The following is a 15040-nucleotide window of genomic DNA, read 5'->3' as shown; positions in this document are numbered from 1 at the left end:
TTTTGTTTGCTTTAATAGCACGTCCCTCCCTTACTCTCCCTTAGCCTTGAATTACATTCTAACATCCCTTCTGTGCTGACCACACACGGTCAAGGCCCATGGTTCTGCCCCGTGGGTTTCTGTGACCTGGAAGGGTTGCTTAGAGCGCCATTCACACCATCGCCCCCACAGCTGGGCTCTGCATTTGCGCCACTGGGGAAATCCCAAAGGAAGCCTGTAAGAGCCCACTCATTGCCTGCTGACCTTGTCCCTGGAGCAAGCACCATGTGCTCCATAAATATGATGGCTCCGGCCAGGAAGCCATGGTTAGTGCTAGCGTGTGTCCTTGTGGTGTCTGGGCTGCATGTCTCCTAGCTTGGCAGCTCCAGATTTTGCCAGTTTAGGTTACGGCATTTCTCTGTCTCTTCTGGTTTTCCTCTACCCCCACCCAAAGGTTCTTGAGCTCCAGTCGGAGGGCAGTGTGCAGCTCATTGGCTTGTGTTTTCATAGCAAAGACACATGCAGTGCAGCCCTGTGGCACAAGATGCCTGTGATTCCAAAGTGGCAGCTGCTCTGGAGGTTTCTCCCAGGCTCTTTCCTTCTTCATTTCTCTCTCCTTTTCCTTTCTTTCAGCCTCTCCCCTCTCCTATCTTCCCCCGAGCCCTCTACCTCCCATGTTCCTTTCTCCCTCTCCCTCTATAAATAAAGTGGATGTTGTTGAGGCCATCTCAAGTGTGGCTGTCCCTTGGCTGCCCACCCTAATGGTTGAGGGCATTGCTTTATTATCTTTTGTCCGTGGTTCTTTCAACCCTAAGAGTCCTGTGTGGCCACTTCTGACTTTGTAAATCTCCTCAGAAGTGCAGGGAGATTCCTCTTCTAGAGAAATCCAAAAGCATTTATGCTCTTCTTGGGAATAAGAGAGAAATCTATTGTTATAAGGTTGAACACGTTTCCAAGTGAATATTGGAAAGAAATGCTGGAATTTTTTAAAGATTATATGTCAGCATTTACCACAGTTAGTAGAGATTGTGTCCAAGCACCTCCTTTTACAAATGTAATCCACTTCTTCAACTGAGTTCTGTTCGTTTTGTAAGGGTTTTGCACTGTCGGGGACTACATTTAACACATAGTCTCTCACTTCTTTTATTCAGTTGGGGGTATTGCGAGAGATTGTCAGACTTTGGAACTGGCCAGAAGATGACTGGGTGCCCTTTCCCTGGAATGTCGGGTGCGGGCTAGTAACGCATTTGGGGTTACCTGGTTCCGTGGGGATCTGCTTCGTGTTCGCCTCTGTGGAGGTAGAATTTAGCTTGTGAAGGCCTGATTGTGATACAAGTGATTCCTGTTTGTACAGATGTGGCCCCGTATGGACTTCTGCCCTGTGAAAGAAATGATTTCAAATGTTCCAGTTTCACTCTATAGTTGATCCCATAGTTTTGCATCTTTAGCAAATTCCTTTCAGCATTCCTTGTTGCCTCTGTTTGCTCTGATTTTCCTTTGAATCCGCTGTAATATCTTTCTGGTTCCCTCGTTAATTAGCTCAAATAAAATTTTGACATGTGTTTGTGTTCATCGAAGTCAGGATTTGAACTGTTTGAAAAGTGTCGTTTAAGAGGGGAAGCAATTGCAGGAACAGGAGCAATTACAGAACCATTTATAATTGGGCAATAAAAAAATTGTATAATTATGTGTTTTGAAAATCTTTGTTTTATTGCCTCCTCTATACCTGGAAATAAAGAGTCACGTGGTTGTGAAAGTCCTTTAAAAAATAAACAGCTCTAAAGTGAATGTCTTTCATGGAACCGCCAATGCCTGGTTCCATGCCTGGACCTTACTTGGTCGACCATTTTGTTCGCCCAACAGGCTTTCGTTTGGGAAAATGCAGGCACCATAGCAGGTTGAGGTAGAGGGAGTGACCCATGGAGCCAGGGCGCAGTGTCCTGACATGTGGTGAGTGTGTCCAGCTCTGCATTTCAGCACTCGGAGTACATGTATAATCTGGTGACTCGCCCAGAGGGGCAGCACTAAGGGCGACAGCAATTCTTTATTTGTTGCTTGTTAGAATAAAACACCTTTCCAAAACAATCAGTAGGCTTGATGTGTCACTGGAGTGGATGCTGTGTTCCAGGAAATTTTCTGCCACAAATTTTTCTAGTCCCTTCTGGCTCCTTGCTTAACTGTGACTTCACACACAGGAATGCATGCAAATCAGCCCCTTAGGAACAGGGTCCCAGCTTTCATTTAAGTGTCTTGAGATACAATGATTTTTTTTTAAACTTTCTGCCTTTGTTAAAAAAAAAAAAAGAAAAGAAAAGAAAGGAGAAAGGAAATTGAGGGAATCCAGGAGCGTTTTTAACAAAGTGTCATCTCATTCCAACGAGGTTTGCCTCTAGCAGCATAGATTCTGCTGTGGCTGGTTCCTGTTCTTCACTTTTCTTGCCCATTCTCGGAATCCACGTGGATATCGTTCTGTGAGTCTGTTTCATGGGTTCAAATCAGTTAAATGAGCCCGTTATAGGCTGTGCTGAACGAATGTTAGGGTATTTGGAAGGCAGTTGATAAAATCCCTGATTCCCAGGTTGAGGTGTATGACTGGGTTATCTCATCTGTCCTCTGACTGCTGAGTGATGTGATAAAACTTGAAATATTTCTGCCCAGCCCCGGCTTTCTCTCCACTTCACCATGATAATAACGCTGCTTCGTCCTGGATTGAACTCATTTTGCCCTGTGGCTATTGCTTATATAAACATCTCAAAGTAAGTCATTTTACTAACATAGACATTCTGCTTACTCGTATTTTAAGGCTTTATTTAGCACGCTTCCAACATATTCCCTACAGAATATGTTGTACAGAATTTGGGGCTCTCCTTGCCGTGTTGATGTCCAGCTAAATATCCTTGAATAGGAACTGTGGGCTGACTTGGAACTACCTGATAACTTTGTTCCTCAGTTCCTTAGGAAATGGCATTCTCAGGAAGAAATGATAACATTCTTAACACAGCATCAGATTGGGGAGGTGTCTGAGACTATAAGCTATTACCAGGCTTTGAATCTGGGGGAAGACTTAAGTTCTGTTGATAGTCCGTTATTGCAACATGTCCGGATATTTCATCCACTGTAGAGGCTGTTGATTTTCTTCTGCATCACATTCAGTCTATTCCACGATTTCAAGTTCTCGGTTCCGATGACTACATTATTAAGTAGCTATTTTGGAGAAGCATTTCTTCTTCTTGGATGGCCGACTCTTCCAGGTCATTTCCCATCTCCCAGGCAGTTTGCCCTTTTTATCCTCCCTGCCTCCGATCAGGCCTTTCTTCAGCATTTACACGGTCACTTGTTACCATGATGTTACACTTATTGATGCATTATTGATTGGTAACTGTTCTCAAGTTGACATGTGTGCACTGGTGTTCCTTACTAGGTCCTAAACTGAGAAAGGGGCATCTTTTTCGTATCTCTTCAGAGCCTAGTTTAGATTTGATTTGCCAGGTGATGACCTAACGCAGTATGATACTATTTGGAAAAAAGGTGACCCTGGGTTAACTGTGCTGGTGGTAACTAAAGTGGACAGGCTAGTAGAAACATGCTGCAGAAAGGGTGCCTATTTTCTACAATATACTTGTAATAGCAGTATGGAGTCAGGGTTAGTAGCATGGGCTGCGGTATCAGATCGCCCAAGTTCAAGTTCTTGCTCCATTGCTTCTTACTCTGTCTCCTTGAGGAAGTTCTTTATCCTCTGAGCCACAGTCTTCCCTTCCGTAAAATGAATCATAATGGCACTTACCTCATTAGGTTTGTGGTGTGATCGAATGAGTTAATACATGCAAAGTATTTGTAACAGTTGACATAATAAGAGCTCAGCAGAGATCAGTGGTTCATATGATGGTGATGAGTATTAAATCGCCAAGCATTCTGCCAAGCTCATAGGACGTCCTCTATAGATGACAACTGCCATCATCGTCATCAGTCGTATTTGTATTCCAAGCTCTTTATTCAAGTCCCAAGTCATACTCCTCCTTCTGCTGAGTTCTTTTACCTGCCGCCTCTGTTCTCTCACTTCATATTTAACACAAGCTATCTGGCTTGTTTCTGAAATGCATTTTTCATGTTGAGTCGGTGGATGAGTGATCAAACAATAAGTATCGAGAGCTTATTATATGCCAGACACAATGCTGGGTGTTGAGGCTATAACATTAAAACGAGACATAATGTAGTCCTTAGGGCATACATAATTCAGTATATAATTACCGTTGTGATGGCAGGACAGAGTCCTGTGAGAGTATATACGCACGGCCGTAGCTTATTCCACATGGTCAGAGAAAGTCTTTTAAGTGATTTTAAAATGAAGCCTAAAGAAGGAGGTAGTTGAAGGCCTTGTTCAGGGATGAGAGATAAAACTATGTACCAGAAGGGCCTAAGGTGGAAAGGTGCTTGGATTCGAAGGCAAGGCCAGTATTGCTGTAATGTGAGGCTAGTGGAAATAGGGCAACAAATGATTGAAACATTTACGCTTTGCAGTCCTTGCTGAGGGTTATGGTGCAAGCCTAACATCAGCATAGTATCATATGCTGGAAATCTATCATTCACATGTGTATGGAATTCTGGGTACTTTCTATTAAATCAATTTCTGAGCCCAAACGTGGGGCTCTTTAACTCATGCTGCTTGCTTTACTAGGAACACATTTTTCTTCTACTTACATCATGTTAACGTATGAGTTTTGCTTGCTACCTATTGTCCACACTCTTTTTGGCTCTGAACTGTAATTATCTAAGTTAAACTTTCATTCCTTAGGAAAAGGGCTACTGCACTTGATGTCATCAGTGCCGTAAAGCACTGTGCTTAGATGCTGTTTTTGAAGGAATCATGGAGCAAATTTCACATCCAGTTTCAGGTGGGGATGTTTTCCAAATCAGTTTACAGACTTTACTACAGTGTCCATAATATTTATCTGTCTCGAAATATACAGAACAATTATAAAGAACTAATTTACTCTAAAGAATGTTGAATTTGACTCTAGAAAACTATAGAGACAGTTATCTGATATGAATAATTTGTAAGTTTATCTGTGCAAAGATGAATCAGCACTAAATGTTCATCTATTTTCTTGTTGTAAAAACAAAAACTTACACTTTTTTTACCACAAATTTTCTGTGAAAAGTTTTATTTTTAAACGCATCAAATATAAATAAGCCAAAAGAAGAAAATAAAACCATCGAAATTTTTCAATAACAATACGTCTGCTCACCAAAATGTGGGTTTCCTTTTATTTTGTTTTTCATTTTTCTCCACCCCTCTTTTTTTAAGTGGTACAAGCTTTTTTCATGAAAGGAACTTTCTCTGTTTTATTCTTTACACAGTTTTAATCAGCTTGCTATTGTTGGATAGTCAGGTTATTTGGATTGTTTTTTCCTTTCATAAACAACATTGATTCCTTTAGGTAATTCACAGTCTGTAATTATTTTCTTCGAACAATTCCATAAGGTATATATGCCAAAGGATAACACAGTTTGTTTGTTTTTTTAACATCATCATTCTATAAATCTTTATTGAGTAAAATGTTAGGCTTTTAGTTTGATGTATTTGTTGTTCTTCAAAACACTGACCACCTTCTGTCTTTGTTAATAATAAAATTTTACTTTAATGGTTATCATTTTTCTTCATTTCTCAAAAACTAGAACATTCTCTTCCAAATTTTACAATCTATTTTTATTAACTCTTTAAAAATGTAGGGCTTTAAAAAGAGCAATTAGACATAATGAAACTTTTATGTAGGATTTATTGGACCTAAATTGATATGACTGCAGGCAAAAATGAATCTTCATAGTACTTTTAGGGGGTGTTGAAATTATTTTAGTCACCTAACCTTTTATAATTATTTGGATTTTTTATTTTATGTCACAGGTTGCTTGCTGATATTTTTTCTTTCCTCATTTTCTGAAGTTGTGTTCTTGTCTCAGGTGGGACAGAGGTTAGCATGACATTAATTTTCTTGCCCTTGAGTTCTCGATTTACCCATGAAATGAAACTTGTGCTTCCTCAGACCGTCTTTGAAATGCTTTACTCTGCACATATTATTTTAATTATCTCCCAAGCCATTTTCTACGTCTGTAAGAAATTCTTACTTCTTGCCTATAGAGATTTTGGAAGTGATAAAATTCGATCTAAAACTTTTAAAGAAAAAAATAGTATTTCAAACTTTTAGTTATTTTTTATACATAACCTTATGATTGATATCCAGACCAGTAGACTCCTCTTTATGTGCTTTCTTCCATGTTCTTACTGTCACCCACTGTGTGGAAGCTATGTTTTTAGACCAGTCTTGTATCCTTTTCCCAGAAATGTTCGAGATGTCTATTGTGGTACAGTCATGCACTGCTTCCCAATGGGGATGCATGCTGAGAAATGTGTCATTAGGCCACTTTGTTGTGCGAGCATCACAGAGGCACTTACACAACCGGGATGGTGCAGCCCTCTGCACACCTGGGCTATGTGATCTAGCCTGTTTCTCCCAGGCTACATACCTGGACAGCATGGTACTGTACTGAATATTATAAGCAATGGTAACACAGGGTAAGTAGTTGTATATCTAAACATATAGAAAAATACGATATGAAAGATAAAAAGGGGTACACCTATATAGGACGCTCACCATGAACGGAGCCTGCGGGATTAGAAGTTGCTGTGAGTGCGTCTGTGAGTGAGTAATGAGTGAATGTGAAGGCTTAGGCCGTGACTGCACACAACTGTAGACTTATAATCACTGCGTTTAGGCTACACTGAATTTATAAAACATGAGATTAAATCAAGCGCAAGAGAAAATGGTGCAATCAAGAAAACGGTAAGCACGAGTTGTCTGAGGCTACTGCTGGCATAATACAACACACTGTTTTACGGCAACTCTCTTTATGATAAGTAGAAAGAGAGTACGCCAACGTGATGATACAAAGCATGGTGTAGTAAATACACATACCAGTGAGTAGTCGTTTGTCACCGTTACCGAGCATTGCGTGCTGTACCTCACTGTACGTGCTGTGCTTTTACACGACTGGCGGCCCAGGGCTGTGTTTACATCAGCACCACACACACGTGAGGAATGTTGAGACGGCCACAATGTCACCGGGCAACAGGAATTGTTCAGTTCCATTTTAATCTTATGGGAAACACTGTCATCTATGCTGCTTGGCGTTGACCAAAACGTTGTCATGTGGGACCTGACTTTCCTGTAAAGATTTATCATTTGATCCTTAGAAAAGGAACAGCATAGTTTTTAAATGGTCTGTTTCTGCCATCATTGGTTGTGTTTACCAGTTTAAAATAGAAATGCCCCCTATATTTTCTTATCGACTTAATGATTTCTTTGCTGTAAATTAGATGTCTACAATTTGGATAAATCACCTGTTTTTAGAGAAATATGTACCATGAAAATAGTTGGAAGGTATGCCTTCCGTACAGTCAGCTCCTCTATGTATCTGTTCTCTTACAAATTGATAATACTGAACCACTGTCTCCTTTGTCTGTGTTTTTGAGTAGTTACAATTTAGTTTCATAACAAAACAAGTTTTCATCATCTAATAACTAAAGTAGCCAGTGGTATCCAAAAACATAGTATATAACTATGCTGCTGGATAATGAAAGGGATTTATCTGTTGTATCCAAAGTACTCATAGGATAGTCTTTCTGCTGAAGAAAACTACAAAAGCCATTCAAGTATTTATTTACCTGACCTCAGAGAGAGAAAACATTTTCTCCATGAAATAGGGGTGAGGTGATCTTTTTGAAAAAGGAAAGGGGAGTAAACCCAGAAAGCAGAAGGCATGGACCTAGAAATACAATCCAGAACAGGATGTGCAGGGAACTTCAGGGTCTTGGTGGAAAGATTGTGCAGCAGGCCTCAGACGCCACCGCAGCAGGACGGTGGGCGCTCCCGGAAGGGCGACGATCTACAAAGCCACAATTTTATAAACATTCAGTATCAATTGAAGGCAAAATTGTAATAATCTGTTGGAAATTTAGAGAGTGGAGAAATGGGAAAAGGGACCTTTCCGGATGAAGTAGGGGGTGGGAAGAGGTGGGGTTTATTTGTGGAAATTTTTCTGCCTCCCACGAATTCCGAGCCCTAACTTTCCGATCGTTCTGTGGATAGGCAGACCTGAGGAAGGACTCCCTGAGCACTGCATAGGTGGACTGCACACCTGAAACGAGTTAGAGAAAGGATTGACTATAAGAAGAGAGCGAGCTTGGATATTGATACTTTCTTGTAACTAGGTACCTACTTCTACCCTTTTATATGAGGCATACACATACCGTCTCTGTGCTTTCCATGTTAAACTTATAGCACAGAAAAGAGTCTTGTAGAATAAGCCAAGGGCATTGTATTTCCTGTTGATAATAAAATGCCCGTTTTCCCACTAAAGTGCAGTGACTTCATTTCTAAAGGTTAAATTGAATGGTTCGCACAGCATAATTTCAGCTGGTTAAATTTGGGGAACTGAAAGTTATTCAATAAAAGAATAATCTCTGAGCCTGTGTAGAATTTTCATTTGATTAAGAGTTGGATACTATTCACACTCAGCCATATCGCATGATTTTATTTCATAGACAAGCAACATCAATAGACATATGTCCTCAGTAGCATTTTTTCTTCTTTGAACAGAGCTTTCCTCTGTGTAGCCAGTTGAGGACTGCAGCTTGCTTTCCTTTAGCTGTCCTCTCAGAATCATACTTTCTTACTTTTGGAAATGGATGACAAAAATTTTTTTCTATGATTTCTCATCTAAACCATTTCCTGCTTGAATTTTTAAAAGACTTTAATGCATTGACCAGCTAATGAGATTAGTTTATCTAAAGCATGATTTACTGAGTGCTTAGTTTTGAGCTTGTTAGTCTCTCTGAGACATTTACAAATTAGACTAGGGAAAAAAGTGTTCTTAAGTTGAACGTTAAAATAGTGCATATTCTACTTATCCAGGCTAAAATGTTTTGTTTATCTTTTAAATATAGGCATAATTTATACAGTAAACTGTATCGTTTTTAATGTTCAATTCTGTGAGTTTTGATAAACATGGGCGCTCTGAGAGCCGTGAACCTGTGGAACGGTCACCACAGTCAAGATCATACAACTGTAGGCTCTTCCCCCCAAATGCCTCCGTCCCCTTGGAGCCCACCCCCAGCCCTTCCGTTAGTGCCTGGCAACCACTGGTCTGTTTTCTGTCCGTGCAGTTCAACCCTTGGCAGGGTGTCATGTCAGTGGAATCGTGCACTTGAGATGCGTCCTTTTCCCCGCGTGCACAGCAGCATTCCATTGTGCGGTGTGCGCTCTGCTTATCCATCACCCGGCTGAGGGAGAGGCAGGTTATGTCCACTTTGGGGTGAGTATGATGAATTCTAGGCCGTATTCTAGGGGTCCCTAATCTGTCTTTCAGTTGGATTGCCATGAGCGTCAGTCAGAAGGCTGCTTTTTGCCTATTTTCATCCTAAACACAGGGTCGTCTCTTTTCTTAGCATTCACCACGTCCTGCTCCCTTTTCTCAGTGTTGTACCTTGTGAAAAGGAACTAGATGGTGAGCAAGAGCAGCCCAATGAAAACATTTATAGACGCCTGTCCTTTGCAGGGCTCCTGAGCGCAAGCGTCTTCTTAAAGTGTTGGCAGATTGACGTTCTCTTCGAGTCTGACTGCAGAGAAAGGTTTCCCTCCGCATTTGGGACATGACGCTGCCTGCACTCGCCCTGACATGCTCTGCAGCTTCCTGCTTCCTTCCCGTTTGGGAAGCAGACCGTGCCAACTCCTTCTGCCCTCGGTCTGTCCTTATCGTGCAAGTTTGGAAACTTTGCTTAGCCAAGCATCCTGCCTTAATAATTGATAAAGGAGTAGAGTTAGGAGAGAAAATGGAAGGTTCTGTTCTGTGTTGAGGGTGCCAGCCTCCCGAGAATCAGGGCTTTCTTCTCACTCAGCGCTCCTACGACTGTCCTCCTGACTCACTCTCAGGAGTGGAGCCCAGAGCCTGAGACATGGTTTCTCCTTCGCTCGGACATGTAGGCGGCCTGAGCGAGCTGCTGTGCCAGTGAAGTAAACAGCACGAGAAATTGTCAACTAGAGACAACACTTAATGAAAGATTGTTGATGGCCTAGCTTCAGCAGCTTTGTTTATTTGTTTGTTTGTTCGTTTCCTTACGATTTTATTTGTTTTTCAGTCAGGGTGTTTTTCTTCAGGGTTCTCTCGTGTGTTCGCTCATTCCTGTTAAACTCACATCTCACTGAAGTTTATGCCCCCCTCACACACACCTCACCATGAAACATTGATAACCAGCCAGGCAAGATTGGTTTCAAATGGTTTATTGCTTTGTTTATTTTTGTTGGAGCTGGAGAGGATTTCCAAGTGTCTCCCCCAGGGTCCCATTTATATCAAGAGATTATCATGCTGTACAGCTGATTCCTCAGAGAGAATCATAACCTCATTTTGTGAATTAAAACATCCCCGGCCGCAGTGCCTGTGCTGTGGAAAGAAGGAAGAGTGTGGCGTGGGGGATGACAGCTGTGCCGTTCGGTAGAGGGTGTACTTCTGATTTGTCTTCCTTATAGTTGCAGAAATAACTCTCCTGGTCTGGAGAGCCCGGCAAAGATGGAAGACGATAGCGATGAGTTATCACAGTGCACCCTAAAATGAGAGTGTGTTTGTTTCAGCGTTCTTAGCTATCAGTTCTGATCGCCACGCTCTGTGTTTTCTCTGTGTCTGTACTCTTGTGCACACACATTTTGCTCCGTCTGTATTAAAATTTGTAGGACCTACGCGGCACTGTACTCTGGAATCCTTTAGCCTCAGACCAGCCTCGGAGAGACAGGGTAGTCAGCTCCCGAAGGGGAGAAACCGTCCTGGTGTGCTGGATGGGGCAGTCCCGGGCACGGCTGTACCTCCGGGAAGCTTCGTCGGGTTTGGTGAACCTCTCTGCAGTTCCGTTTCTCAAGTGTGTTGGCGTATTCCCATGGTGCCATAATAAGCTCTACATGTATTTGTTTTTAGTTCTTTTTCCTATGATGTTAATCAAAGAGTGATTGTGATGATGGGAACTAATTACTGAGCTTCATTATTAACAGTTCCCATTTGAGACGTGCACATGATAATCCTGAGTGGTTAATTGTTAACTAATAGGTTTACTTTGATTCCCATTTCCCAGTGCTTTTTTGTGTGTGGTGACGTTCCCTTCTCACCAGGCTTTACTGTGTTCTCGCCGACTACATTGGGTATTTTCAGTGGGAAAAAAATCATGGAAATCACTTCGCTAACACCGTGTGCAAACTAACAGCCTAAAACTCTGCTCCCACAATTCATGAAACATTGATTTACATAGGTTCTGCTCTTCTGCAAGGCAGTGGCCTGGTTGTCTGTGGGTGCTGTGGCTCTCTGTCCTGTGCCTACCCTACAAGCATTCTGCTTCCCCTGCGCTCCCCCCAGCCCCACCTTTCCCGCTTTCCCAAACTTGGTCGTTCTGGGTACTAAATAATTGTAAACATGTATTTGCTTACAAAGCAAGATACTTTGTAGAGATAAGTTGCAGTCTGACTACTGAAGGGGCATCTCTTACAGGTGTGGATACAGGTACCCACGTTTGGAAGAGGTGTGACCTGACAAGCCAGGTGGGAGGGCAGAGTAGGAACGCATAAAGTGTCTTTATAACCTTCTCCTCTCTCGATGGTCAAAGGCCCATCCTGCCAGTCGTCAGTCATTCAAAACCCGCTCCTATAAGTTTGAGGTATAGATATTAACATCCTTTCAAATGAAGTCACCCCAGGCACATTTGTTGCATCATTACTTTCTCAATTTCAAGGTGCATTGAGGAGGCAGAAACATTCCTTAAAGAGATGCCATCCACAATAGCAGGTTAAATGTAGCTAATGTATCCTTAAATTAGCTTTTCGAGTAGTACAGGAAAACACTTCCGTATGGTTTGTTTTGGAGCACAGGTAATGTGAAAACTACCAGTGCAACAAAAAAGACTTATCTGCTCAGAAGTACAGTTGCTTCTTAATTATTTACACCAGTGGAGGGAAGTATTGGTATAAAAAACAAAACTATGACTAATTTATCTACTTGGATTCTCAAAGCCTTGAGCCAATGTAGTAACTTAACTGTGGCAGATAGATTCCCAGGCCACCTGTAAATAAGCCACAGCACAGAAAACCCGGGGCTGACAGTCTCTGCAACGAGACTTAGAAGCCGCAATGTTTGATATTTAATAGTCTTACCCTGAAATGAAAGTTGTCATAAGTGTTATCTCTTTAAATCCGAGGCCTTTACTTTTATATTTAAAAATACATTTTGGAGTTCTAAAGTTACAAAGAAATCCTTCATTGCACTCCGTCTCCTGTAGGTCCTCCTTCAGAATTACTGGAAGAGAGTTTAAAATGTCATGTGAGTGACATCATGGGAACTTTACAACTTTACCGTCCTTAAGATCCACCTGGCATCTCAACTCCTCAGTAGGGCCTCACCTGGTGCCTGTCATACTGTTTCTCATCATCGGGTTTTCTCTTACTTACCTCTTGCTGTCATCGCAGGAATGAGGATAAGAGAACGGAGCACATTGCTGTACTTGCAGCAGCTCCTTGAAGGGCAAGTCGTTTCAATGCAACCAAAACTCCTAACATGAATCATTTCCGTAGCTAAATAGGCAGGGAATGCTGCCAGGCTACTTCACCGGAAGGAATTGCCCAGTTGGCCTTACTGGTCTTTTCATGTGAGCCACTGAAACAAATAGTAAAGGTTTCAAGAATTTTTGGAACATGTCAAGGAAGCAATTGAGATGACACGGAAAGACAGACACCATTGTCTGCCTGTGGCTAAGATTTGAAAGAGCTGACATCTTTTGGTGATTACATTCAATTTGATTGACTTCATAAAAATTTTTTATTCCCCAAACCCTATCAACTTGGATGCAATTTCCGTCCCTTCCCTTAACGGATGGTCTGTAGGCATATCATCTTCTTCAAGCTTTGGAACACTCCCTTCAAGGAGAGGGCGCTCCGTGTGCTATCTCACCATTTTGCCTCTGGAAATAAAACTGGCCAGTTCTGGTAGGCCTTGAAAATTTGCTGTCATGCCTTCAGTTGTCATAGTTGGCTTTCACTTCTAATCTTTGTCATCGTCAATGGCATGTCCCATTCTCCTTGCTGCCTTCCCAGATGTTATTTCTGGAGTAGGACTATTAAGTTGTAGGTTGAGACTTAGGAGGAGTCAGGGACATCAATTGATGTGTGTGTGTGTATGTGTGTTATTATAATTACATGGCTTTTAAATTATTATTACATTTGCTTCTCCTTGATCAGTCTGAGTAAGTACAGTTGACCCTTGAACTACGCAGGGCTTGGGTGCTGACCCCCTATGCAATCGAAAATCTATGTATAACACTTGACTCCCTAATAGCCTACTGTTGACCAGAGTACTTACTGACAATATAAACAGTCGATTAACACATATTTTATATATGTATTACATACTGTGTTCTTACAATAAAGTAGGCTAAAGAAAAAATGTTATTAAAATAATCGTAAGGGAGAGAAAATACATTTTTTAATACTGTACTTATTTATGGGGGAAAATCCACGTGTAAGTGGACCCGTGCAGTTCAAAGCCATGTTGGTCAAAGCGCAACTGTATCTCTCTTGATGAAGTAGGTGATTGTTTAGCAAAGAAGGACAAGTCTGCTACAACTTCCTTTTTGTTACTAACATTAAGAGCGTGCCTGTGTGTGTATGCTGTCGTTATTCCTATACGCATCTTTTCTCCCAGATGAATACGTCCAAAAGACAGTGATGAGCAAAACTCTGTTTGTGAAAAGTATAGATTACGGCAGTCTTGGGGGAATAGGCCTTCTGTTCAGAGACATTAAGTTGCCTCATGATTTGCAATGATCAATTGGATAATTGTTGTTGACTTACTGGCTCAGCTCATGAATAACGTCCCAGATTTAGACTAGTACGGCAAAGGGATTGTAATCAGGTAGCGCTTTCTTTCCCATGGAGCATTTGTCTTGCTTGACTGTTCTGGACGTCAGCCAGCCACCAGAAAGGCCTTTTCCCACTGTGTCTGTGTAGTGGAATATGTGTTGTTAAGTGATCATTGGACGGAAGCTCGTTGTGCCGTTAGCTTTTACCAATGTGCAATCAGAGAATGGACGACTGTCTCTCCTTTCCTCTGAGAATCGGTTTGAAGGGAAGGATGAATCTCATTACTATAAATATTGATTTTATCCCAGCCTACCCCTTTGGCTGCTGTGAAAACTCGCAAATACTCAGGGCTTGCTACATTTTCGTTATCTACTGTGCATTAATTTAGATACAATAGGTGTGTTGCTAGGAGCAGAGTCTCAAGGACGAGCCTGGCGGAGTGCTGGTGTCACGGGCATCAGCAAGGTGTGCAAAGCGTCCTCCGTGGGAGTTTACAGGTCTGCTGACGGGGCTGAAAACCTCGGCAATTCTGACATCCAGTGACTCTGCCCCGAACACGGCAGTGTGATACTTTGATGCTTGCTCACTTTGCATTTGTTTAAGCAGCTTGAGAGACTGAAGGGGTGGGAAGGCTCGTAGCTCCTCTGGCTTAGAGCTCTCAGGTTCGAAATGTCCATAGTCTGGTGCTCGAGGGTAGAATGCGTGTACTTTGTGTGGATGCGTGACAAAAGTTTAAAAAGTGCTATGTGGTTGCATACATTTTTATTATTTCTGTAATTATTCATGCTGACATGATGTGGGATTGGCCCCCATGGAGCTCGTCCTGCTGTTCCCAGTTTCCCAGACTGGGAACAGGAGCAGCGTGCCCAGGTCCCAGCTCATCCCTGAAAAGCTCGTAGAGCAGGGCTCGCTGTACCGGTGCCCAAAGCGAGCTGCGTTCTTCTCGTCATTGAGAAGCGGCGTACATAACCTGCTGAAGATTGCAGATGAGCTGCTTTGGGCTTCCTGGGGAAGGGTTTTAGGGGCTGTGTCACACAACCTGGGAGTCACGTTTTTTTAAAAGGGTAATTGACCCCCACAGAAGGTTAGTATTAGTCTCCTCTCAATTTCACATAGAA

General features: G+C 42.1%; 1 protein-coding gene across 1 annotated transcript in view; it reads left to right on the top strand.

Annotated features, from left to right (window-relative positions):
* SND1 (staphylococcal nuclease and tudor domain containing 1) overlaps window positions 1-15040 on the top strand; it is a 413624-nt gene that overhangs the window by 251971 nt on the left and 146613 nt on the right. The gene's annotated exons all lie outside the window — the stretch shown is intronic.

Source organism: Rhinolophus sinicus, chromosome 8, assembly GCF_057876585.1.
Source record: "Rhinolophus sinicus isolate RSI-liver-muscle chromosome 8, RSI-T2T, whole genome shotgun sequence".
NCBI lineage: Eukaryota > Metazoa > Chordata > Mammalia > Chiroptera > Rhinolophidae > Rhinolophus > Rhinolophus sinicus.
The sequence above is the reverse complement of the archived record's forward strand: the minus strand, read 5'-3'. Positions and strand labels throughout refer to the sequence as shown.